The sequence below is a fragment of the Schistocerca nitens genome, chromosome 9 (assembly GCF_023898315.1).
Source record: "Schistocerca nitens isolate TAMUIC-IGC-003100 chromosome 9, iqSchNite1.1, whole genome shotgun sequence".
NCBI classification, from domain to species: domain Eukaryota; kingdom Metazoa; phylum Arthropoda; class Insecta; order Orthoptera; family Acrididae; genus Schistocerca; species Schistocerca nitens.
This window is the reverse complement of record NC_064622.1, coordinates 225,316,303-225,341,292: the sequence shown is the minus strand read 5'-3', so window position 1 is coordinate 225,341,292 and position 24,990 is coordinate 225,316,303. Positions and strand designations below refer to the sequence as shown.

The following is a 24,990-nucleotide window of genomic DNA, read 5'->3' as shown; positions in this document are numbered from 1 at the left end:
ATTTTCTAGCGTCCACAGCTCCACTCACTACCTCCAAATGACAAAATCACAATACGTAAACTCAAATAGCAACACTGAGCTGCAAATAACAAATGACAATCGATAAATAAGCCCATAACAACCGGAATACCAACATGCAAAACAAAAATGTTATGAACTTGCTTCTTCCTCTTATTTTCTTCCCAGTTACCCTTCTTTCTGCTGCATCATTTTTTATCCAGTCTCTCCTCATCCAGTGCCCTAGCGAATTTGTTTTCCTCCTTGCAATATCCGTCTTTTCTCATTCACCCTGTGTAACACAATCCCAATCCCTATTTTATATGTCCATTTCACACCTCCCATTCCATTCAGCTCCAAGTACATATCTAGAAAGCCTCTAGGCTTTTCTGCTGTGTCCGTCACGGCGTCCGTGTTTCATTACCGTACGGAGCACAAAACACTTCACTAATATTTTCCTTGTTGCCTGTTTGATAGGCAATCTGAAAACTACGGTACTAGAAACACATGTTTCAGTGCTGCAGAGTATGCGTTCCCCATCTGGTATAAATCCACTCAAGTATACATAGTTGACAAGGCGCTAAGTGAACGTGTAGGCTTTTAAAGGTTTTTTGAAACCTACACCACCTGAGTCTACCAACTCGTTGCCTTAGTACCACAAGATATTCGTCATGAAGTAGCCGCCAATACGGAGAGAACAAACCCGGCTCAACAAGAGAACCATCCATTACACGGGCACGTTCCAGCAGCCCCAAGATTGAGATATACAAGAACTTTCCTCAAGACCACTTCAGTCTTTCAGACAATAGAAGCTACAGCTAAAAAGAAACAATCATGGATTTGTCTACCTGGCGTCTCCCTTCGGAAACCATCCCACTTGGGTATGAACAGAACTGGGTCGTGTGAAGGTCACTTAACTGTCTCCGTTCTGAACATGGGAGATCCAGAAGTGACCACCACTGTGTGGGGACCACCAACTTTGGCTGTAGACAATTACAGACAATGGAGCACCTAATGGAATGTCAACTGTGTCGTGCATCTTACGCAGAAGAAGATGTTATGCTTGTGACTGCAAGCACAAAAATTGAAGTTGCAAGGTTTTGGTCAACGGTAGCGTAGCTTCCTAATTCAGTCTTTCATTTGTTTTTAATGGTAAATACTATGTGTTCTATTTGCTTCTGACGCGAATAAAAAAGCCGAAGATATTCATTCTTGTGTAAAACATGTATGAATGAAGGTGATATTTTCCAGTATAAGATAATGCAAGTCGCCCTATTTCAGTGGTCGTCAAACAGCGGCTCGCGTGCCGCATGCGGCCCGAATCAAGTACTCACGTGGTCCGCGGTTTCAGCTGTATTTTATAATAATATGCATCCAGAAACTAACAGACGAATACATAAACATCAACTTATGGTGAGAGGTCCTTAACAGTGTAGTTTCTCCGCCTAGTAACAAACAAAAATACAGAGACATTAATTTTTCAGATCTGCTTACTTTTAATTAACTTTGGTGTATGCCACCGTGAGCTGTGTAAAGTTGGCCGCTTACCTTAAGGGCAGAGGGGTAAGTAGTGAGGCGACTGGTGGGTTAATAGGATGGGGAATGTTTTATTGTTTGTCTTTCTGCACCAACAACTTAAGGACAGACGTAGGGCAAAATGCATTCTTGCACTTCAAAATATATATCTCCAAAAACGTTACAGCTAAAATAGCAAAACTTGAGACTATTATGTACAACATAATGGTTGATATTCTGTGCAATTTTTTTTGAAAGTGCGCATCGACATACATTTTATAAGTAGTTGTATTTTTAATTACCGTTCTTTCTATAACGTACTTTTTCTCGTAAGCTAATCAACCAATCTAACTGGAATTTCATAGTTTACATCTGCGTAAGAGGTTAATAAAACGCGTGGAACAGATTTTTGATTAAGGTAATTGTTGCTTTGAAATTAATTTTCCAGTTTTGTGTTAGCCAAGACTGCTCTATTTTTCTCAAATTTTAAAGGAGAACTATTGTCAGAAAAGAGATAACGGAAAAGCGCTGCGCAGGATTATTCAGTAAGTAATTCTTTAAGATCTATGTCTAATTTCAGGATGTTAGCTTCTATAGTTCCTGAGAGAAGAGACATTATAGCTCGAAAAAGTCAGTTTCTGCCAATTCGCATTTAAAGCTTTTATTTCAGTTTTTGATACTATTGATATACCTCTAGTGACCAATGCTGTCCATATCCATAATCTTTATTCTCTTCCTCGTCTACCTGGTGTAATCTCTCTTCTCCTGCCTCCTTTGCCTAGCCAACTTATGCATATTTTCTTCTGCTGCCTGAGCGTTGCCAAGTCGTGCTTCATCGATGTATGTATTTTCAGTGTGAGTGCACCTGGATGGAAGCCTAGTCTCTACAGGCACTTAATCCTACCTACATTTCCACTACTAAACACTAGACAGGCATCACATGCAGCTATCTTCACAGCAATTGTGGACACAGATACTGGTTTTGGACAATGCAGCCATCTAAGGTGATGGTAGCTCTCATTTGTATTCTGTGTTTTCCCATGTACACATTTTTTCAACAGTTCAGAGTTGGCTAGGTACCTGAAAGTTGGTTTTATAACATGTAAAACAGCAAGTGGCAAACCGTGTTTGTGGGTGTACGGCTTTCCATTGGCTTCTGCCAGAAGATAATTGCACCACGATATGTCACAAAGGGAATGTTGAGGATTATCATCTGTGGAAACTTTGTGAAACAGTAGTGCCCACACGGCTTGCTGCATTGTTTTCACAATATGTTTAGTTACCCCAATAGCTTTTCCACTGTTATGACCCATTTCGAACAAAACAGGTTGATATATGAAAAACTAAAATCTTTCTCACAGCCTTCTAGCGTAGAGAAGGTGTGGATCACCACACAGAAGGAGGGGGCGTTACCAGCACAGACACCCAATCTTTTTTAGAAACACCGAGCGAGGTGGCGCAGTGGTTAGCACACTGGACTCGCATTCGGGAGGACGTCGGTTCAATCCCGTCTCCGGCCACCCTGATTTAGGTTTTCCGTGATTTCCGTAAATCGTTTCAGGCAAATGCCGGGATGGTTCCTTTGAAAGGGCACGGCCGATTTCCTTCCCAATCCTTGCTTAACCCGAGCATGCGCTCCGTCTCTAATGACCTCGTTGTCGACGGGACGTTAAACACTAACCACGACCACCACCACCATTTTTTAGAAACATATTTCTAACTTAAATTCGACTTCTGTACTTTGCGATAAGAAGCAATCTGATAAAGTACGCAATAAAAGAAGTAGAATATTTTCGCAATTTTGCCCTATATCCGCTCTTTAAGGACGTGCGCAACTCGTACCGATCAGTTACAAACGTGTAAATTTTGCACGCAAGTTACATGTATTCGTGAGGCGGTCACCTTCAAATGCGGTACATATTCGTAGCAAGCAATGTGAAATTAAATTAAGAATATTGTAATACAATGCAATGAGTAGAGGAAAAAATACATGCAAAACGTTTAGTAAACATTTGTCATCGTGTCTCACATTGTATAAGGCATTTCAATATAAGTCCAGTTAATAATATAAATCAGTTAATCATCCGCTCTCACAGACCACTTCCTTACATGGAGCAGAGATCTATGACAGTGTGGATCAAGTAAAATGCACAGCCACGTCTCTGAGAGCGGAGAAGCCATCCAAACAGCAACCAGCTTGCACGACGAGAGCGGCGGCTCTTTCGTAACTTGTAACAACTGGTCGTTTTTTGTTGTTTCTCGCTGCCTGCTGCGTCTGACGGCGAGTAGGCCAGTTTCTGGCGCAATCTTCCTTTGTTACTTAACAACGGAGGATCGCCCGCAGCGTTTATCGAGGAGCCATAACAAATGTACCTTTGTGAAACGTTCCCTCTTAGCCGTTATGAAAGCAGAGGCGCGCTTCCATACACGCCCGTGAAAACTACCCGATTCGATGCATCTTTACCTCAAAATTGAGAAACAGCACAATTCTATTCTAACTGTGCTGTAATAAAATACAGTAGTAGTTCACCTGCTCGAATGAGTTATTTTCCCCTGTCGCATCATCGACATATATTCTTACGAATACCGCAGACGTGTAGAGTATTCAGTTCTATTTGAATATTTTGTAAACAAACAGCAGCGTTCTCTGTAACTTGAGCTTCATTTTATCATGCAACGCAGTGGTCAACACATAAAGAAGTCTCATTCTTTACCTCTTGGAATCTGGTGTTTATTATTTCATCATAAACTGTGAACAGTTAGTTACTGCTTTATCAAAGTATTGCATTTATGATGAGGTTTTCGTTACATTACGTACGGTGATCAGTCTCCTGCTTGATTACAGTCATCGTCATTCTGACATGTCTTAGACCCTGGAGGACTATTACAGTCTAACATTAAAGTATATTTTCTATGTTCGTGGGACGTTCTACCTTTGTGTCTGTAGCTTAGGAACGCTTTCTGGGGGTTCTCTTGTTAGCATGTATAGCATGTATAGCGTCCCCAGTGCTATATTACGAAAAGACTTAAAAAACACTATTTACAAAGAAGAGACATTTAAAATTTGAATAATAAGTGGACACTAGCCGCTCAGGCGAACATAAATTTTTCTCCGTATTATAATAATTTCTCTGTGTAAGTTTCGAGGGCAAAGAAATATAACAAAATGATCTAAATAGACGACAAGATACGCTCTTTTGTTAATTTTTTAGTCGTCTTCACTTCTTCTCTTGTCTTGATTGCGTGTAGACTGACATCTTGCGAGTGCTGGCAAATGTAAGCATATTTGTACTAATTAAGCCGATAATATATTCATTTGATATTATTGTGCACTTTTAATTTGTAAGATTTCATGTCCGCCTTCCTTTGAATTAACCTGCATTCAAGTAATTTACAGTTCAACAATCGCAGCGGCCGATGCAGCCAACGACGCCATTACGTGGCGATATTAACTTATAAAATATTAGCGGAAGCGAAAAACTCGCCCGCTATTAACATAATATTTATTTTTCTCCACAGCGGCACGAAGTTGCAGAAATACGTAGCTTTAAGATTCTTATTTTCAGTACCATAGCCGAGAGCCAGAGCCAGGACTCCGACTACAATGCAATGGTTAACGGAGGTAAGAAAAAATACTCTCGCGCGTGTGTGGGCCGCAATTGTAATTAATAACTAAAGATTTTTTGCTTTAAAGTGAACTGACTAGCCGAGGAAATTAATATGAAAAGTTTATTCCATTGTTCAACTTACATGTTCATGTTTTAAGATTCAGCGAGTCTAACATTCATTAACGTAACAAATAATTTAAAATTAATATTGTTAAAAAGGAGAACTTCGCAAAAGCATTTAATCGCAAATCAAAATAGAATGAAATATAATTTTTATTAAGGCCCACCACGTAAGTCGGCAACAATCAAAAATAATACTAATAATATATTAAATTACGACGGCCGACGGACGCAAGACATGCTCTAAGTCTTTCTTGGTACTGATGTACATGGTACTGATGAACATTCTCCAATATCAGTTGCAGTCCCAGTTCACATGGGATTTCTTCATTTCTTTTCTTTCTTCATTTCTTTTCCTGTCCCATTTTATGTAAGTTGCTGTTCAGCGTATAGACTTCATTATTAACTGTTCTTTTTGCTGCCATAACAAAGCATAGGTTTTATTCTACCACAGTTTTGTACAGGATGATGTAGAGATATTTTTGAACAAGATTTGCTTTCATTTCCCCGGCAAATAGTGGAGGTATTTGCTTAAATTTCTGACTTTTTAGGAAAAGACTTATGACTAAAGTCTTCAATACATTTCAAAATTCGAGATTTTTGTTTGCAGCTTAGGTTGCGTTAAACTCAGTACCTAACGAAGACAGATTTTGTACAGAGATGTCAGTATTAAATTCTGACTGAATATCCAGGTATTCTTCAACCTGAAAACTACAGAATACTTTCCAACTATACTGCGCGGAAACAACGGCACAGCCATAAGTCATGTTTTCATAAATTACTCATTCGTTTAAGGCCTCGTGGTGAGACATGTAACTGATGACTGAAATCCAAATATTAACGTTGAAAGGAATCGGGGCAGTGTCAGATGGCAAAACAGGAAACAAAAGTTTTAGAGATCTGACTCTACTTGCAATGCAGACATCTGATGGCAATCTAGATGAGCACAGTTGAACAACAAATATAACACATTTCTATAACCCTTCACATTTTTCTACGATAGCGCTTTTCGATGAAAACGTGCAGTAAGAAATGTACCAATAATAAGTACCCAATTTGGATAACTAATAGCACTAGAGTATTTTGTAAAAGGAATGGTATTTACATTATATTATGAGAGATGGTCACAACCAGAGTCGTAACCAGGGAAAACTTTCTTGTTTGTTAATCGTTTTCTGAGATCAGTACCAATTTACCATAAAAAGTTACATATTTCAGTTACATGGAAAATACACAATCCAAAGTTGCATTACCTGCAACAATAATGCGATTCCTTTTTTGTTGCTTCATTGCCGATCAATACAAAACTATAAAAAACAAAACAACTAACGTAAAATACTCGCTTTACACTTTCGTTGCGTTGGCTCACTTGGCATAACGATAGTGGATCCATTTAGAAGCGAAAGAACTACACTAGTGTCTCCCCACAAGGAAGCGGCAGGCCTTATGCAGCTGCTGCTCAACGCAATCAAAATTTGGATATCCTCGTCATTTCTGCGCCGCTACCATTTAGGGCCTTACAATCCTTTCCCTTATACTTCTACGTCTTCTTTTCCGCTCTCCCTGCTTTACTATCTGTCTCTCTCTCTTACCCGTTTCTTTTTTTCTTGTCTTTCTAAATTTTTTTCCGTCTGCGACAAAACCGTACCCAGCCTGGTTGACACACACTAGTGACGTCACCGATCGCAACCCGGTAACAGAAATTCATTACAGGTAACACTGGGAAGCAGCAAAGAATACCATCAGATCGGCTAACTCAGTGCTTTACAGCAAGAGAATGGGGAACAAAATTTTAGTTAGGGATCCACCAGAGCTGGGCAAAAACCTTGAGGGCCATTTTCTATCACTATTCTTCATACTGATACGAGACTGCTCTGCTCACCGGCCTTTATTCAGCAAGGTTTGGGGACAGCGACGAACCAGTCTGCAGCAATATTCTGCGGCTGTGCACGAAAAAGCACCCGCCCGTAGCATCAAACTGGATTTCAGAACGAAAGGACAGACATCCCACTGCCATCATGTGCTACACACGCTTGTTCGGCTAGCCAGTGTATTTGAATAACCAGCTGTATGGGCTCACACTGTGTAAATGAATCTGCTAAAAAAGTATTACGATTTGACTTGCTTAGTTCGTGGGTGCGTTTTTACCGAAACCCGTTTATTATTATTATTTTCAACCATTATAAATCGCTACGTACAGTCATTTGTGAAATGTAATTAAAGGTAAACCTGGATACACGCTTGACGCTTTCTTCACATGCCAAAAGTATGCACCCAAAAACTGTTTCGACCAGGATCTTGCCACAAAGTGGTGCTGGATTTCACTCCTGTTCCTTGAGACGTACTTCAATTTTTGGGGTAACTACAATCACGTGACTGAGAGCACAGATAAAGCTGACAACGAAATACGAGGTTTTACTCCGATACCCATAGACGGCAAGAGAAGATACCCATAGACGGCAAGAGAAGTTCTTAGCAAATAACAATGATGACATTGTTTAGAACATTGTAGTACTTTACTTACCTGCTTTCTGAAATGCCTCTTGTGTTCGACGGCCCTGATTACGAGGACCACATCCTTGTTGCCGTGTGTTACGTAAGTGAGCTCACAGGATTTAGGTCAGCAGTTACGCGTTTTTGCAGTGTGATACTGCTAACAGCTATTTAGTCCAAGACCTTAGCAAATCTAGTTTCTCACGACGCAAAAGAGTGGAACATACTTTTTGGGCATGTAATAGCTGTGTCTTTGTCTTACCCAGCATTATTCCAGTTTTCTTAGCCCACGCATTGCTGATACTCGTTCACCCACTAACGGGTACTTATTACACTACTGGCCATTAAAATTGCTACACCACGAATATGACGTGACGCGAAATTTAACCGACAGGAAAAAGATGCTGTGATATGCAAATGATTAGCTTTTCAGAGCATTCACACAAGGTTGGCGCCGGTGGCGACACCTACAACGTGCTGACATGAGGAAAGTTTCCAACCGATTTCTCATACACAAACTGCAGTTGACCGGCGTTGCCTGGTGAAACGTTGTTGTGATGTCTCGTGTAAGGAGGAGAAATGCGTACCATCACGTTTCCGACTTTGATAAAGGTCGGATTGTAGCCTATCGCGATTGCGGTTTATCGTATCGCGACATTGCTGCTCGCGTTGGTCGAGATCCAATGACTGTTAGCAGAATATGGAATCGGTGAGTTCAGGTGGGTAATACGGAACGCCGTGCTGGATCCCAACGACCCAACGGCTTCGTATCACTAGCAGTCGAGATGACCGGCATCTTATCCGCATGGCTGTAATGGATCGTGCAGCCACGTCTCGATCCCTGAGTCAACAGACAGGGACGTTTGCAAGACAACAACCATCTGCACGAACAGTTCGACGATGTTTACAGCAGCATGGACTATCAGCTCCGAGACCATGGCTGCGGTTACCCTTTACGCTGCATCACAGACAGGAGCGCCTGCGATGGTGTACTCAACGACGAACCTGAGTGCACGAATGGCAAAACGTAATTTTTGCGGATGAATCCAAGTTCTGGATGGGGTGCCATTGGTTACACGTCTCGGTCACCTCTTGTTCGCATTGACGGCACTTTGAACAGTGGACGTTACATTTCAGATGTGTTACGACCCTTGGCTCTACCCTTTATTCGATCCTTGCGAAACCCTACATTTGAGCAGAATAATGCACGACCACATTTTGGAGGTCCTGTACGGGCCTTTCTGGATACAGAAAATGTTCGACTGCTGCCCTGGCCAGCACATTCTCCAGATCTCTCACCAATTGAAAACGTCTGATCAATGGTGGCCGAGCAACTGGCTTGTCACAATACACCAGTCACTAGTCTTGATGAACTGTGGTATCGTGTTGAAGCTGCATGGGCAGCTGTACCTGTACACGCCATCCAAGCTTTGTTTGACTCAATGGCCAGGCGTATCAAGGCCGTTATTACGACCAGAGATGGTTGTTCTGGATACTGATTTCTCATGATGTATGCACCCAAATTGCGTGAAAATGTAATCACATGTCAGTTGTAGTATAATATATTTGTCCAATGAATGCCCGTTTATCATCTGCATTTCTTCTTGGTGTAGCAATTTTAATGGCCAGTAGTGTACTAGTGGTATGAACTCAAGAACATTCTGTAGTAGCCTATTAAAGGAACAAGGGATACCTAATGACTGCATCCCAATATGTAAATTCATTAAAGAAAATTTTCGGTGAAATTGTATTTCTTTTCCATATCGACAGCTCAGTTCACTGGATCAGTACTAGAAAGAAGAATAATCAAATGGTTCAAATGGCTCTGAGCACTATGGGACTCAACTGCTGAGGTCATTAGTCCCCTAGAACTTAGAACTAGTTAAACCTAACTAACCTAAGGACATCACAAACATCCATGCCCGAGGCAGGATTCGAACCTGCGACCGTAGCGGTCTTGCGGTTCCAGACTGCAGCGCCTTTAACCGCACGGCCACTTCGGCCGGCGAAGAATAATCTTCACAAACATTTAACGTCGCTCAGTTTGGTCCAGAAAGGTGTCCATTACTAATTAATTTCCCAACAGATTCAAAAAGTGTAGCTACTAATGAAGTTCAGATTAACAGAAGCCTGAAGTGTGGACAACTTCTCCTATTTCGCCGAAAACTCCATAGTAGAACCAACTGATGTGTATACGTTACTAATAATCAATGTTAGTGCAATCCGACTTCTGCACCATTTCAGTGCAGTAATGGGACCATTGTGAGTGTTGTAAAATGATTTTTCTGTTTGATGATGCACAGCTACAACAGACTAAGAACTGTCATATGCTTTTCACTGTATTCCATATTTACACGATTTGTGATAAGTTATTTATTACCTTTTAAATAAAAATATGTTTAATATTTTCTTTTACTTATTCCACATTCATGAAGACAATTACAGCTGAGATTTGTGGAAGGTACATTAGCGTATTTGATTTTCTTTGGAAATATTTGTTGTGTATTCTTGTTTTTCTAACATGTGCAGTATCTCCTCTACGTGAATCTGTTGAAACGAAACATACACCTAATCTTATCTAATACAGATCATGCGGACATATGAAAATGGAAACAGCATAAACTAGATTATTGTTGAGGCAGTTGGTGATAGTACAAACTGCTCTGCCAATTTCTACAGCTTATTTTGTTTATAGAAAAAATAATTGTACACAGTTGCCCAGAAAAGTTGCGACAGAATTCGAGGGGTTGCAGAGGGTGTCTTGAGGAACAAATCGAGAATAGGACCCGTGTCCAGAGATGTCATCCAACGTCGCTGCATGCGTCGAAGTTAATAGGCGCCGGTGCCTGCCACTGGGCCGCCCCTACGGCAGCAAAGGCGTCATTGTACGCTGACGGATTGTAGCCGTAACGTGTGTAACTCCTCTTTAGAGTGGTTATAGAGAAACGATTATTAGATTAAATTCTGTAATATGAAATGACTTAAGAGCCTAAAAATGGTAGTACTATTTCGAAGTAATAGTTAGTTAAAATTTTACAAAGAGCCGATATTCGAAATAGAATAACACAAAGTAGTACAAAGGGAATCCAAGGAAGACATAACAGAGCTGCGTTTTCTTTTGAATGTAATACATAAACCAATGCGCAGCATTGTTAGGTCTCTTGAGTTTTTGTTTTCAGCGGTGACGAGTGTATTCGCAGTTCTTCCGTGGTAGTCGGAATTTTGGGATTAGAAGCCTGATTAAATGGCATTCTTAGAACTGGATTACACATTGGAGTGGTGGATAATAGATTATTTTGGGATAAATTCAGATACGGAGTCAATTAGAGGTGATTGGATGTTCGAACATTGATATTCTAGTGAATGGTATTGTACGTGTTAAACGAAACGCTACGATCGTATACTTACGATTGCGAAGAGATTTATTGACAATACGGAAACTTTTATGATGAATTAGGACTTTATTCGCTGTATGCGAATCATTAAAGGGTATTGGGACCGAAAATAGTTTGGACCTTATCATACTAGTATCTTTGCCGCTCGCTGTCAAGGTGATTCCACTAATAAACGAGAAGTGAAAAATAGTGCCAGTTAAAAGATTAAACTTGTGATGAACAGACATTGAAAGGATTCGAACTCATAATTAATATCGTGTCGTGAAAATTGAGAAGCTTCGACATTGTAAGGCCCAGAGACATATTTATAATTTATCGGGCATTAGTGGCAAAGGACAGTTTCATGGGAAAGCATATATTTGGTCATAGGTACACGAAGGAATGTAGTACTGACTGACTGTTATCATACCGAAACAATACACACTAGGATCAACTCTCCTTTCATTGATCCCCCTGGTGCCACCTCTCATTAATTTAAGAAGTTAATTGTCTCAATAAAACAGAAATATACGAGACATTCGCAGTGTTTATTAAATTCCATAATCAGCTAGTACATACACAATAATATCTGTGAACATTCAAGGGTTATTGAAGGAAGCTGATAAACCTTTTCTTAAACAGATTTAATGGGATTCAAAGAATGCATACAGACTGCTAAAGTAACTAAATCAAATTACTCAGGGAAAAAAATTAGTAAAAATAGGCTGGAACTCAACTGATATCTTACTCCAGGGTAATAAAAAAAACTGTCTTTGGATCCGTCGTGGTTGAAGGAGTATGAAATATCTCTGGAAAAACGCGATCAATTTTCAACTGCTAGTTCACACGACTACATTCACAACGTGACTCAGAGATGTTTTATGCCCGACCCACACGGCAGGGAATGGTTCTTAACTAGCCGTGGGGGTGGGGGTGAGGAAACGGCGAAGCGATATATGTGCAGTCGCGACGACGGTGGGTGTGCGGGCATACGTCTCACGATCGCCAGAGAAGAAGGTGGAGCCAGCTGCTCCGTAGAAAAGCCTTCTCTCCTACAAATGCGATGCTCCGTTGCCTCGATGAATGACAGTTTCAGCCAGACGACTGCATCAGCAGTTTATTTTTCTTCTGGAACCCTCTGAAATCTCCAATGTTTGTCAAACCTAATCCTTTCCATCGGACTACCACATGGTATAGTGCGAGTTATCACTCAAAACCACTCGCTTCAAGTCACCCACTGTCCAGTGCCGTCGCCCTTTACACCACCTCAAGCGTCGCTTATCACTGACAACAGAAACATGTGGCTTATGAAGAGCTGCTCGACCGATGTACCCACTTTTTTTTTTAAGTCCCTAAACACAGTCGTTGTGCTACCTGGACTCCTGGTAGCAGTTTGAAACTCTCAAGAGATTCCCTCTGCGTGATTTCATGCAGTTTTTTGCAACCGCCTTACACAATGCTCGACGGTCCCTATCCGACAATATACGAGATCTGCCTTGTCTTGCTTGGTTTAGCTGTGGCTGTTCCTTCGTGGTTCCACTGACTTGGGCAGCTTTAGCAGATATCCCAGACGTACTTGTTTCTCCGATGACATCCACTAGTCCAACCATTCCGCTGTTACTGCTTCCTTACAGAGAGCACAGTACTCCCCGCTTCCTTTTATACTGGCGGTTCCGCCCTGCGTGGCATCTACTGGTCAGTTCCGCATTACACCGAGGTGACAAAAGACGTGGGATACCTCGTTATATCGAACTTGCTTTTTCCCCGCGTAGTGCAGCAGCTTGACGTGCCATGGACTCAACAAGTCATTGGAAGTCCACCGTAGAAATACTGAGCCATACTGCCTCTACAGCCGTCCATAATTGCTTAAGTGTTGCCGGTTGTAAGTAGGCTGTTTAGGTTTTTATGTTGGTGACGCCGCGTGGCTCTCTGTATAAAAATCGCTGACTGCGCTGTGTGTAGTCTTTGGCTGGTTGGACTCATTGTTGGAATTTTAGGTAGTGTAGTGTTGGGCAGTTGGATGTGAACAGCGCGTAGCATTGGGCAGTTGGAGGTGAGCCGCCAGCTGCGGTGGATGTGGGGAGAGAGATGCCAGAGTTTTGAGAGGTTACTATGAGCGCGGACGATCTGGACGTGTGTCCGTCAGAAAAAAGGAAATTTGTAAGACTGGAAGTCATGAACTGATTAATAACCATCGCCTGAAGGCAGCCAAACGCCGGCGGCAGGGGTGTCGAAGGGGTTGCCTAACTCTCAGGCGCTAGGCAGCTACGAGGCTTCATTTTTGTCGTAGTTCAAGACAGGTTTATTTGTAGCATGCTCAGCCAAGGTGCGTGGATAGTATCCAGGGTGTTGCCGAATTGGGAGATCTTAGAGCGACCCTTCGACATTTTATTTTTGCACCGTTAGAGAGGAAGGCTGTAGGCACCTTCGAGCCAAATTTCAAACTTGTGCGTCGCAATGGGTGGGAATTACGGGGTTCCGAAAGCGTGAGCCTTTAATTTTGTTGCGCAGTGCATACCATTGTACGTCACATAGTTCAGGAGGTATGACGTCAAACACTGAAATGCGTGAAAAACTAGCTTTTGCTTAATACATAGCGCAAATTACCTAGACTATTTTCATCCAGTGCTTCATAAGGAGAGCACTTAACGACCTCCAGCATAATTTAAAATCTCTCGTAAAATTTTTCTCGCTTACATGCTTGAAGGCAGATGTTTAACGCATTAACATATATGTGAAACAATCAGACGTTTCAAGCTGCTTTTCTACATGGAGAATTGACTCTTCAAACAAACTGGGATTTATTGATGCAGATATATGTACCTATGTAGACATCTGAATCCAGGAAACGAAATATTTTTGATTGCTGAATAGTAAGGAAGGAAGGTCTAGTTAACGTATTCTCTCCCCTCCCCCTCCTCCCCCCCGAAAAAAAGGAAATCGGCTATATAAGAGAGGTTATAAATCTCCATAGCTAATACTTCATCTTCACTTACAACAACTTTCTTCCTGAGGTCAGGGAACAGGTAATAACCAATAGTCGTCGAAAGTAATAAAGCATGTTACAACGTCAGAGTGAAAATCTGAGAAGCTGTTATGTAATAATTGCGTTGCGACGAGCGCTATTGTCTTTAACATTTCATGACATGACATTTAAAATGTGACTTCTTTCACCTTTTCATCACGCAAGTCACCAGAGGCTCTCTACTTTTCATAGTACTGTTTCATTTTCCTTCCTTGCATTACATCATCCAGAAAAATAATGTATATGCCCTTCCTCTTAATCGTGGTATTTACTTGTGTGAAATTTGTCCCAACAAAGACTGGCTGCTAAAGACAAATACTAGAATTAGAACAGGGACTTTTCAAGTAATGATGCAGCATTTGCCTGATTTTCCTGGAGGTCTTAATAAGTGGTGGAAACTCTCTTTGTGATACGATTCGTACAGTCCATCTTCTGTATTTGGAATTTCACCTGACGGACTTAATGACAGTGGCACAGGCTCAGTAAATAGTGCGGGGCTAAGAACAGTAATTACGACACAGACAGATTCTTCTGGATAATGGGAGTGAAAGTAGTGGGAGCTTCCTCATCCTGCGACTAGAGCTGTTTTTCTTAAATTTCTGAACGTTCAAATTAAGCTACAGTACGTTGTTGACATGGTTGGTCTGAGTCGTTCATAATTGCAGTAGCTAGAAACTTGTTTTTTAGTACGTACAACAGAGCACAGAAAACAAGTAATAAGCTTCTGTGTAACCGAAAATATTTCAAAAAAGCACAATAATTCAGACTCTGATACAAATTATAGGACCTCTGTGCCACTGAGCCTCTTCAGGACAGTACATAAACAGCAGTCTCCATTGTTACAAAAAATATATAACTTAATCGAAACATTGGAAAAACTGTGTGCATGAAAACGTATGAGTCGAACGTATACAGATAGTAGAATATTCTGAGCTGAACACTTAAGTCAACGAGCATTTTAGTTTTTTATTCAAATAAACTGCTGTTCTACCTTTAGAGTCCTTACCGCATTCTTCGAAGTGTGTACTTCACTGCCAAATTGACGGATGCTTATTGATGAATCTCCTACTCACGAATCAACACCACCTCCTTAAATACTATCATGCGAACAGTTATTTGTGGAAAACGTTAGACATCTAATGATCTACATTGTCAAAGTTTCTATTCATGGCGATAAATTTCTTCCAATTACGATGTCGCATGTTATGTTACTTTTCCTTAGAACATTCGTTTGTCATTTCTGCTTTCCACCTTGCTGCACCACAAATTACACGCATGTCAGCCAGTTTAGTAACGACTGGTTCTTCATCTTCGAGAACCAGTCATAAACTGTAATCAGTTGTAAACTCCACCGTAGACATATCATAAACAACTGAGGATTATTTGTGAAGTTAGCAACACCAGCGTGCCGCAGCTAGGAACACGATTTCGAGCGATAAGTATCGATGCTTTGCTGATGAGTAGTATCGTAAGAACTCTATTGTACTCACAAAAGCGTCAAAAGAAAAGAATCGATACCTTGAGATATCGATACTTATTGCTGACACAAAGATTAGAGTAGGTTCTCTCTATGGACTACAATCTTTCCATCTCTGTTTATAAATCTCTTTATCATACACAGTGAGAGAGCCGGTTTTCACAAGTCTTAAATAAAATAGGACAAATGTTAAAATAAATTGAGCTGTTTTCATTACAGATAACAATTTTTTAAAATTTGGAACTTCTTCTTTCTGCATGTATTGGGCATTTGCCTGCTACGTCCTCTTGGTACAAATTACTGATCTTTCCACCTTCTCCTCTTGTCTTCCTAAAGATATTCTCCCTACTCACTAATAATTCATGATTAATTGGATATTCTGTCGTCTTCCATTTTTGTGACAATGTTCTTTGAGTTGTTTCTGTATTCCTTAACCTGTTCATTTAAGCTCTTCACTCCCAATTGCTTCTTGATGCCAATATTACTCCTCCTGTCGGATAGTATGTATCCAGCGACTCGTCTACGAAATCGTATCTCTGATGCTTATATTCGTTGACCATTTCTTTTTATTACAGTCCACAACTCGCTTCTATATTTCATGGTTGAAGCTGACATCTTTCGTAGAATTTAAGAAGAGATTCGTTTCTTACTTTAGTTCTGAGGGTTCTATAGGTTGCTCAGACAACGTAATTAAAGCTTTCAACTTGCTTTTGTGTGTCCATTTCTGTCATGAATGAAACGGTATTTTCTAAGAAGTGGAACGAGTGTACTCTTTTTATGTTCTAATCATTTACTTTTATTTTACAGGGAACTGGGTCCTGGCCCCTGAAAGCCATAACTTTTGTTTTCTTTGAAGATACTAATAGATTATGCAACTTGGCTGTTGTGGATAAAATATGAGCAGCTGTTTGGAGTATGTTATTGCTATCAGCAATCACAGTTCGATCATCAGCGAAGAGTAATGCCGTAGAATAATTCCTTTCATTGAATTCATAAGTATAAAAACTTAATTTACTGATTCATCGCCTTATTACCTCTTCAATACAAATATAAAAAGAATCGGAGGCGAACTTCATCCTTGTCTTACTTCGATATTGGTCTTGGTCTTAGAGTTTCCATTTCTTATCCTTGGCATATGCTTTCAATAGTCTTCATTATGTGTAGAGGTATTCCTCTTTTCTTAATCTCCACGTAATAAATATAATAAAAAGCATGTACCAAGGATCGGAAATCGCCTTTGCAAGAACTTCAAATAAGAGATTACAGAACAGATCATCAGAAAAACAGTATTACCCAAAAGCAAATAAATTAAATCTTACGTAAACTCCGCATTCTTCCTCCTTACAGTCAATCAAAAGCAATATTTTATGCAGTCTTTTTGCTGATAATGTATTACGTAACTCTAAGAACGTGGTGTCTGCTTTTGAAAATAAACGCTCGGAGAGAACTGATGTCCCTGGAATTTTCAGGTACTTGTTGATTAGCTTGCACAACATTGTCTTCCCATTGATCTAAAACAGGGTTTTCAAACTGTGCGTCTCGGCTCTCACGGGCGTCGCGACATTATAATAGGGGTGCTGCGGTCATTTAATAAAAAAATAATTTGAATAATTTGATTTCCGAGTCAAGGAAAAACATGTGTGCCAGTAGTGATATCTAGGAAGCAGGCAATTAAGTATGGCAGCGTGGTATATAGTAAATGAATCGTACTACGTGACACTAAATAAATGATTCAGTAACAATCAGCTTGAAGGTTAGTTAGTACCCGCAAGTGGGCTACGAGATCATACACGTTTTGGTACCTTTTGCAAAATCCACTTACGTGAGGCAGGCTTTTCAACATTAGCAGCTATTAAGAAGAAATACAGATAGCAAATTGCAATCCTGTACCAAGATTTGAAGAATCAATGATGAGGAAGCCAGTTCATCCTTCCAATTGCTTTCGTTCCAAGAATAAGATCTGATGACTTTAAAAGTTGATTAAAATATGTTATCCATTATTAAAACGTGTTATGTCAACACTCAATTAAGAAATAACTACTCTCATTCATTTCTTTCGAAACTTGAGCTTATTTGCCCTATATTCCGGGTCTGGTGTCATGTGCTAAAGGAGCCGCCGGTGTTTATGTTCAGATCAAGGGATGGTGGGCGCAAAAGTTTGAAAACCGCCGCTATGCCCACAGTGGTGACACAGTGCTGGCCTGTTAGTGTTCGCACATTCGGTTATTGCAACTGTAACAACCGAGTCATGTGGCCAAACTTTTGGGTAAATAACCAAATTCTAATAGATCATTACTGTATCATTCTACGCGTTGCCTACTATGAAGTACTGCTGTAAAAGTATCAGTTGAAACTATCGAGTAAAAAAGTATCAGTATCGAGATGAGAATGGTCGATAACATTAAGTATAGTTTTTTCCCCTATCTCTCTAGCAGCAGGCAGTGATTTGTTGTGAAACATAACAGTTTGGAAAGATTCTGTCGCATACCAGTTGCTCATACAAGACCTAACAGAGCCAGAAATATTCACTAGCGTCAATTGGTTCCTCATCCCAAAATACTCAGCTTGGGATCCACTACCACCTGCATACCGTGGATCTTAAAGGATGACATACTGTATGCAGACACACAATGGCGTACCCAATTTATATACTTAATGATAAAAATTTTGAAACTTAGTACCTTATTAACAATAGGGCAACGATTCTAAAAACTGCAGCATACAGGTGGTTAGATGTGTCAGCACAGTTACACCACAGAAGAGGTACATGACGATGTATGAATGTTTAGCATTAGTGAACTATTGATGATTGTGGTGTCACCGCCAAACACCACACTTGCTAAGTGGTAGCCTTTAAATCGACCGCGGTCCGTTAGTATACGTCGGACCAGCGTGTCGCCACTATCAGTGATTGCAGACCGAGCGCCGACACACTGCAGGTCTAGTCTAGAGAGACTCCTTAGCACTCGCCCCAGTTGTACAGCCGACTTTGTTAGCGGTGGTTCACTGACTACATACGCTCTCATTTGCAGAGACGACAGTTTAGCATAGCCTTCAGCTACGTCATTTGCTACGACCTAGCAAGGCGCCATATTCAGTAATTAGAATGAATTCTGAACAGACAATATTGTGAATCATGTACCGTCAAGAGCGACGTTCATCATTAATGGATTAAACTTAAGTATCAAACTCATTACGTCCGCTTTCTGAATTCTAATTCCTTGTCATGTTCCAAACCTCACGTTAGTATAGTTCTTCCCTCCTCACGCCAGCCTGCGTGAGCTAAAACGCGTGCATTTCGGCCTCCTCTAGTAACACGGTGTTGGCTCTTCTGCCAACCTAACAATGATCGCTTAAGAATTCAATTACGCGTGCATCCTTCACATAATGTAGACGGAACCCTTAAATATAATGACATGGGATCTAAGAGAAATTCTATACACTCATAGTGAATTTTCATCTGGAATATCTGTTTACTACTCCACGGAGTATTGCAATAGTCTCACCATCACACTTGGCGTTTGTCCAATGGTTTATCGCTCACCGATGCAAGACTGGCAGATAACTGTCATCACGGTGCTCAGCACGTATGCAGTCGTAAATGTACGTCAGGTAGAAGGACATCATAAGAAATACTGCATTTTGCTACTCAACACGTCAGCGACGCAGTGACGTGTTCACGTAGGCCCGATGTGTGTGTGTGTGTGTGTGTGTGTGAGAGAGAGAGAGAGAGAGAGAGAGAGAGAAAGAGAGAGAGAGAAAGAGGGGGGGGGGGGGCTGATGGGAGGAAGGGGGTGCATGATCTAATTATCTCCAGGGCATGGAGGCTGCAAGCGGCCCCGGATATCACTTAAACAGACCTGAAAAAGTGTGCACGTATGAAAGGCGAGACTGGGGAAACATTCAGTGACTTCTCAAAAACAGTTCCAAAGCTTGTCCAAAAGTCGTACATACAAATCGTCCACGCGCTACTACTTGACATAAATCTACCAGATGATAGGGGTATCATTCTCTGAAACATGAAGTTGCAAAAACAATAAATGTGACTGGTAGCAGTGATTACAGTGATGTACATTTTCACTTGAAAAAACAAAAAAAAAGACAAAGAAAGAAAAGAGCTGCTTTTCTCACAGTTGTTGTTTCGTAGCACACTACAAGGCCTTCAGAAAGTTGACGAAGACACGGAGTACTTTTTACAGCTGGCTTTTATAGCTGGCTTTTTATAGATGGCTACCCCAGAGCGTGCGGTAGTTTTCCACGGGTCGCCGTTCACTTGTCATCACTATGGGAGGATTTAACGTATCTGGACAATGGAAACCTATGCAGTAGCATCTTTGTTACCAGGTCAGACGCCTGCGACGTACACAGGCCCACACCCGTTGCAGTGCCTCACCAACCGCATGCAGCTACATGCGACTTTCTCTGGAGCCTGCTGACATTGGAATTCTCCTGTGACAGTTCGAAAGGTGCTCGTTAGCGAAAGTGTGTGGACATGGCCATATGTGCGGTCTCCAAGGACAGGCTGTAATACAGTAGTCTCCCAAGGACTTTCTACTTTAGCTGGGGAACACACTTCGGCCTCTCAGGCAGCATGCTGTCTTTCAGAGCGTGAACTGCCGGACTACCCGCACGCGATAGTCAGAGCGCAGGCTCTCACATTACAAGCAGAGCACACGTACGCAGTTACCTCTCTCAGTACGTAGCGCAAACAAAATGAAGTATTTAACATCCAAATTACAAAGAAATTACTGGGATCTGCGTGTACGACTTCAGAAACGACTTTTCTCGAAATTTTCGCAGAAGAAATCTCTTCTAATCAGTTCTAAGTAGAGTTGTAAAATTACTCTAAACTACCGTAACTATCGTAAGTAAGCATGAGACTATGGTAGTTTTCCTAGAAGCTTTGGACAGTTAAGGACGTACCCGCTTTACTTGCAAGTCAAGTGTGTTGCATTACTATCAGGTGTTACCTCATAACGATCGCTTTCATTCAGTATCCGATCAATGTCTTACAAGATTAGCGTAAAAACCGGAAGCGGTGAAGCGTCTAGAAACTGAGGGAAAATATATAAAATGCCATCTAATCCAGGGACGTTTATTTCTCCTTATTATCCTCCTGTCTTTTACTTAAAAGTAAACAATATTTATAGCAAAATTGTAATTTTCTATGTTTATTCAGGTTCTGTTCGAAAATTGTTGATTTGTAACGTGAAACAGAGGCATGTTGCAGTAAAAATAAAGAAAATACAAATTTATAAAACATCGCTAGAAAATGCAATTTCCTCAACAGAAAGACGATAGCTTCAATATTTCGTCGAACTTTTGTAAAACATGTTTCTATAATTCATAAACAACTTTCGCATTTATCAGTAATAACAAGGAACACTTGCATTTGATCATGGTGAAGAACTTTCCACTGGTACAAAATAACAATAGTAACCATATTTTTTATGTTTGCATATGTAAACTGTACTTGCGTCAAAATTAATTGCTTTGGTTGGATAAAAACTCAGAGGTTTCGCAATAAACTAATTTTTATTACTCATAAAATGCAATTTATATTCTGTAAGGATAAAAAATACACACTAACACTGCGGTGTGGTTATAATTGTATGCAAAACAAACAACCACACAAACGAAAAACAATGAGAAGTCATCAGCTCCCATTTTCTCTTTCACACATTCATTTATGTTTCTTTCCTGACCAATGCTACCAATACCATTTACTACGTCACTTATGCAGTGTACCACAACTACCCAACTTTTGATAGAGTGCAAATCTAGTTCCAAAAAATGGTTCAAATGGCTCTAAGCACTATGGGACTTAACATCTGAGGTCATCAGTCCCCTAGACTTAGAACTACTTAAACTTAACTAACCTAAGGATATCACAAACATCTATGATCGAGGCAGGATTCGAACCTGCTACCGTAGCAGCAGCGTAGTTCCGGACCGAAGTGCCAATAAATAATGTACACCGCATGAGTTACGTTGAACTGCTTAACCGTAAAATAAATATTGCATAGACACGAAAAAGATATGCGGGAAGCACACTGTTAAAAACATTAAAATTTCGTGACGATCTGAAATGTGTGTCACATTGGCATTGAACATATACTCTCACCTTTCGTTGACAATGATCTTGCCATATAAGCTATGCAGACACACCTCTCCCCTAAATTCAACTCCGCAGCTGCTCTTCAGCATAGTTTTCAATGAAATGAAATGAGTCTGGAACGTTGCCTTTTGCCATTTTTTACCGGCTGAGCTATCCAGGCACGCCTCGTGGTCTTGCTCAAAGCTTTGTTCTGTGAATATTTTGCAAGTATAAGAGCAATGTTAAAAAATATATCAGCTCAACCACTTGTTTATAGTGTAAAACACTATAAACAAGTGGTTGAGCCGATATATTTTTTTAACATTGAAATTGACAACCACGACCTCTGATCCAGTATGGATAAAATCAGAACTATAAGAGCCCCTTAGCGGTTAGCTTTGGTTAAAATAATGAAAACGGCACCAGTTACTTATTTTTTGATGCTTGTCACAACGCGTTTCGAGAATTTATTCTCACTTTCAAGTGGATTGTGCATTTGCTTCCATGAATGTATTTGGTGATGTTTGCATCTGTGATTTTTTTGCCTCTTGTGTCTTTTTGAAGTTAGACTAGAATCAGAAAACGGGACAAAATGAATCTTTGAGTATTTTTAAACGCTACTGTTGCGAATGGTAGTTTTGTTTGTCTGCTTACAGGTGTTGTGCCTCCTCCATTATAAAGATTCTGACACACACTCAAATTATCACTTACACTGTTCACAAAACATGCTACAAAGATATTACGATTTTACAGCTTCAAAAAGAGTTTGTACACAGACCAGTTACAGTGTTCTTGGATTGTATTGACTAATAAATTATCGATTATATTTCTTTTTTCCTAATGAGGAAATGTACATATTTAACAAACTTGTTACAGTTTGCGGGCTTTCAAAAGAATAAATAAAGTGATGACGCCCTCAACTACGTACCCTCTGACTCAGAGTTGAAAATATTAAAAGTTTTGGCTGATTTCGTTGTCTAGGGACTGGGATACGTAGTTATTGCATTACAGGCCAAATACCGCCGAGTCTACAGGATATAATATGAATATACAAATGAATCAAATAGCTGAAAGTTCTTATCACTCAGAAACTGCGAATGTAACGTAGAAATTTATAAATGAAAGATTGCAATTAAATAAAATCTGCAGGTACTATCTTAACGACCTCAAATGATGAGTACGACAGTAGAAGTAATTTTGAGAATCTGGTATATTTCTGCAAAACACGTATTGATGTCGATGGTCCAGCAATTAAAATACAGGGTTATTACAAATGATTGAAGCGATTTCACAGCTCTACAATAACTTTATTATTTGAGATATTTTCACAATGCTTTGCACACACATACAAAAACTCAAAAAGTTTTTTTAGGCATTCACAAATATTCGATATGTGCCCCTTTAGTGATTCGGCAGACATCAAGCCGATAATCAAGTTCCTCCCACACTCGGCGCAGCATGTCCCCATCAATGAGTTCGAAAGCATCGTTGATGCGAGCTCGCAGTTCTGGCACGTTTCTTGGTAGAGGAGGTTTAAACACTGAATCTTTCACATAACCCCACAGAAAGAAATCGCATGGGGTTAAGTCGGGAGAGCGTGGAGGCCATGACATGAATTGCTGATCATGATCTCCACCACGACCGATCCATCGGTTTTCCAATCTCCTGTTTAAGAAATGCCGAACATCATGATGGAAGTGCGGTAGAGCACCATCCTGTTGAAAGATGAAGTCAGCGCTGTCGGTCTCCAGTTGTGGCATGAGCCAATTTTCCAGCATGTCCGCGGGCTACGCGTGAAACTTGCCCGCAAGCGTTCAACCGTTTCTTCGCTCACTGCAGGCCGACCCGTTGATTTCCCCTTACAGAGGCATCCAGAAGCTTTAAACAGCGCATACCATCGCCGAATGGAGTTAACAGTTGGTGGATCTTTGTTGAACTTCGTCGTGAAGTGTCGTTGCACTGTTATGACTGACTGATGTGAGTGCATTTCAAGCACGACATACGCTTTCTCGGCTCCTGTCGCCATTTTGTCTCACTGCGCTCTCGAGCGCTCTGGCGGCAGAAACCTGAAGTGCGGTTTCAGCCGAACAAAACTTTATGTTTTTCTACGTCTCTGTAGTGTGTCGTGACCATATGTCAATGAATGGAGCTACAGTGAATTTATGAAATAGCTTCAATCATTTGTAATAGCCCTGTATAAGTTGAATAACAGGGAAACAATAGATTCCTACTTCACGTAATTAGTTATGAACGACAACATAGCTAGCTGTGAACATAGTTCACTGTAGAAACCACGGAAATCTTACACGTTCACAAGTCGGCACTCCGAAGTATTTCTATCTCCCGCGATCACGTGCAAACCGCTCCACACTCTCCAAGCCTTTCCTGCGACCGTATGTCCGTCGCGCCGTCGCGTCCAGCACCCGTGTCCTATGCCGTCCTGTCCCAGACTCTCCCGTGCCCTCTCCTCTACTGTTCTCCCACTTCTATCGAGTCTATCCATTCACGACCGCTGTGATTGCCTAGAGCGCTCCCGCCATGTCTTCAAGCCAACGCACACTCACAAACATAAAACACTTTTGAAATACTGGATTTACATTTAAATGACTTGAAATTAAATAAATAATCGTATGGTTGGACCATAAACACGCTCTAACACACATTATTAAATACATAAATAAATTAAATAGACATATATTAAAGGAATAGGAAGCAAAAGTAGGCCAGTAGCCTAACGTCCCTGTGCTTTCTAAAACACAGTAAATAATTGACCAATTTCTTCATGAATAGCATACATCACATACAAACAAAGACATAGATGAATAAATATATTTGTAAGAATGCTGCTATCGTTTTTTCGTGTAATTATGGAGTACTTAAGGCTTGAAGCGAACGATAGTAATCGGCCAATTTGACCTCCAGTAACTCATGTACTCTTCAAGTTAAATGCCTGTAATTCATACCAATTTAGGTTTACACTAATAACTTTCTAAAGCCACGTAATCGGATGAACCGTTTAGATTTTGGAAATTCGTTGCTGGGTGTCACTTGTATAACTTACTGTCAGATACCAAACTTTAAATTAATAATGATATTGAAAATCTCACCCCCCCCTCCCCCCCCCCCCCCCACCATGAAGCATTTACCTTGCCGTTGGTGGGGAGGTTTGCGTGCCTCAACGATTAAGGTAGCCGTACCGTAGGTGCAGCCGCAACGGAGGGGTATCTGTTGATCTGTTGAGAGGCCAGACAACCGTGTGGTTCCTAAGGAGGGGCAGCAGCCTT

The 24,990-nt window shown here is 40.7% G+C and overlaps 1 protein-coding gene across 1 annotated transcript in view; it reads right to left on the bottom strand.

The window, feature by feature from the left end:
* The window catches only part of LOC126203586 (uncharacterized), a 149,786-nt gene that overhangs the window by 53,742 nt on the left and 71,054 nt on the right, over positions 1-24,990 (bottom strand). The window lies entirely within an intron of this gene.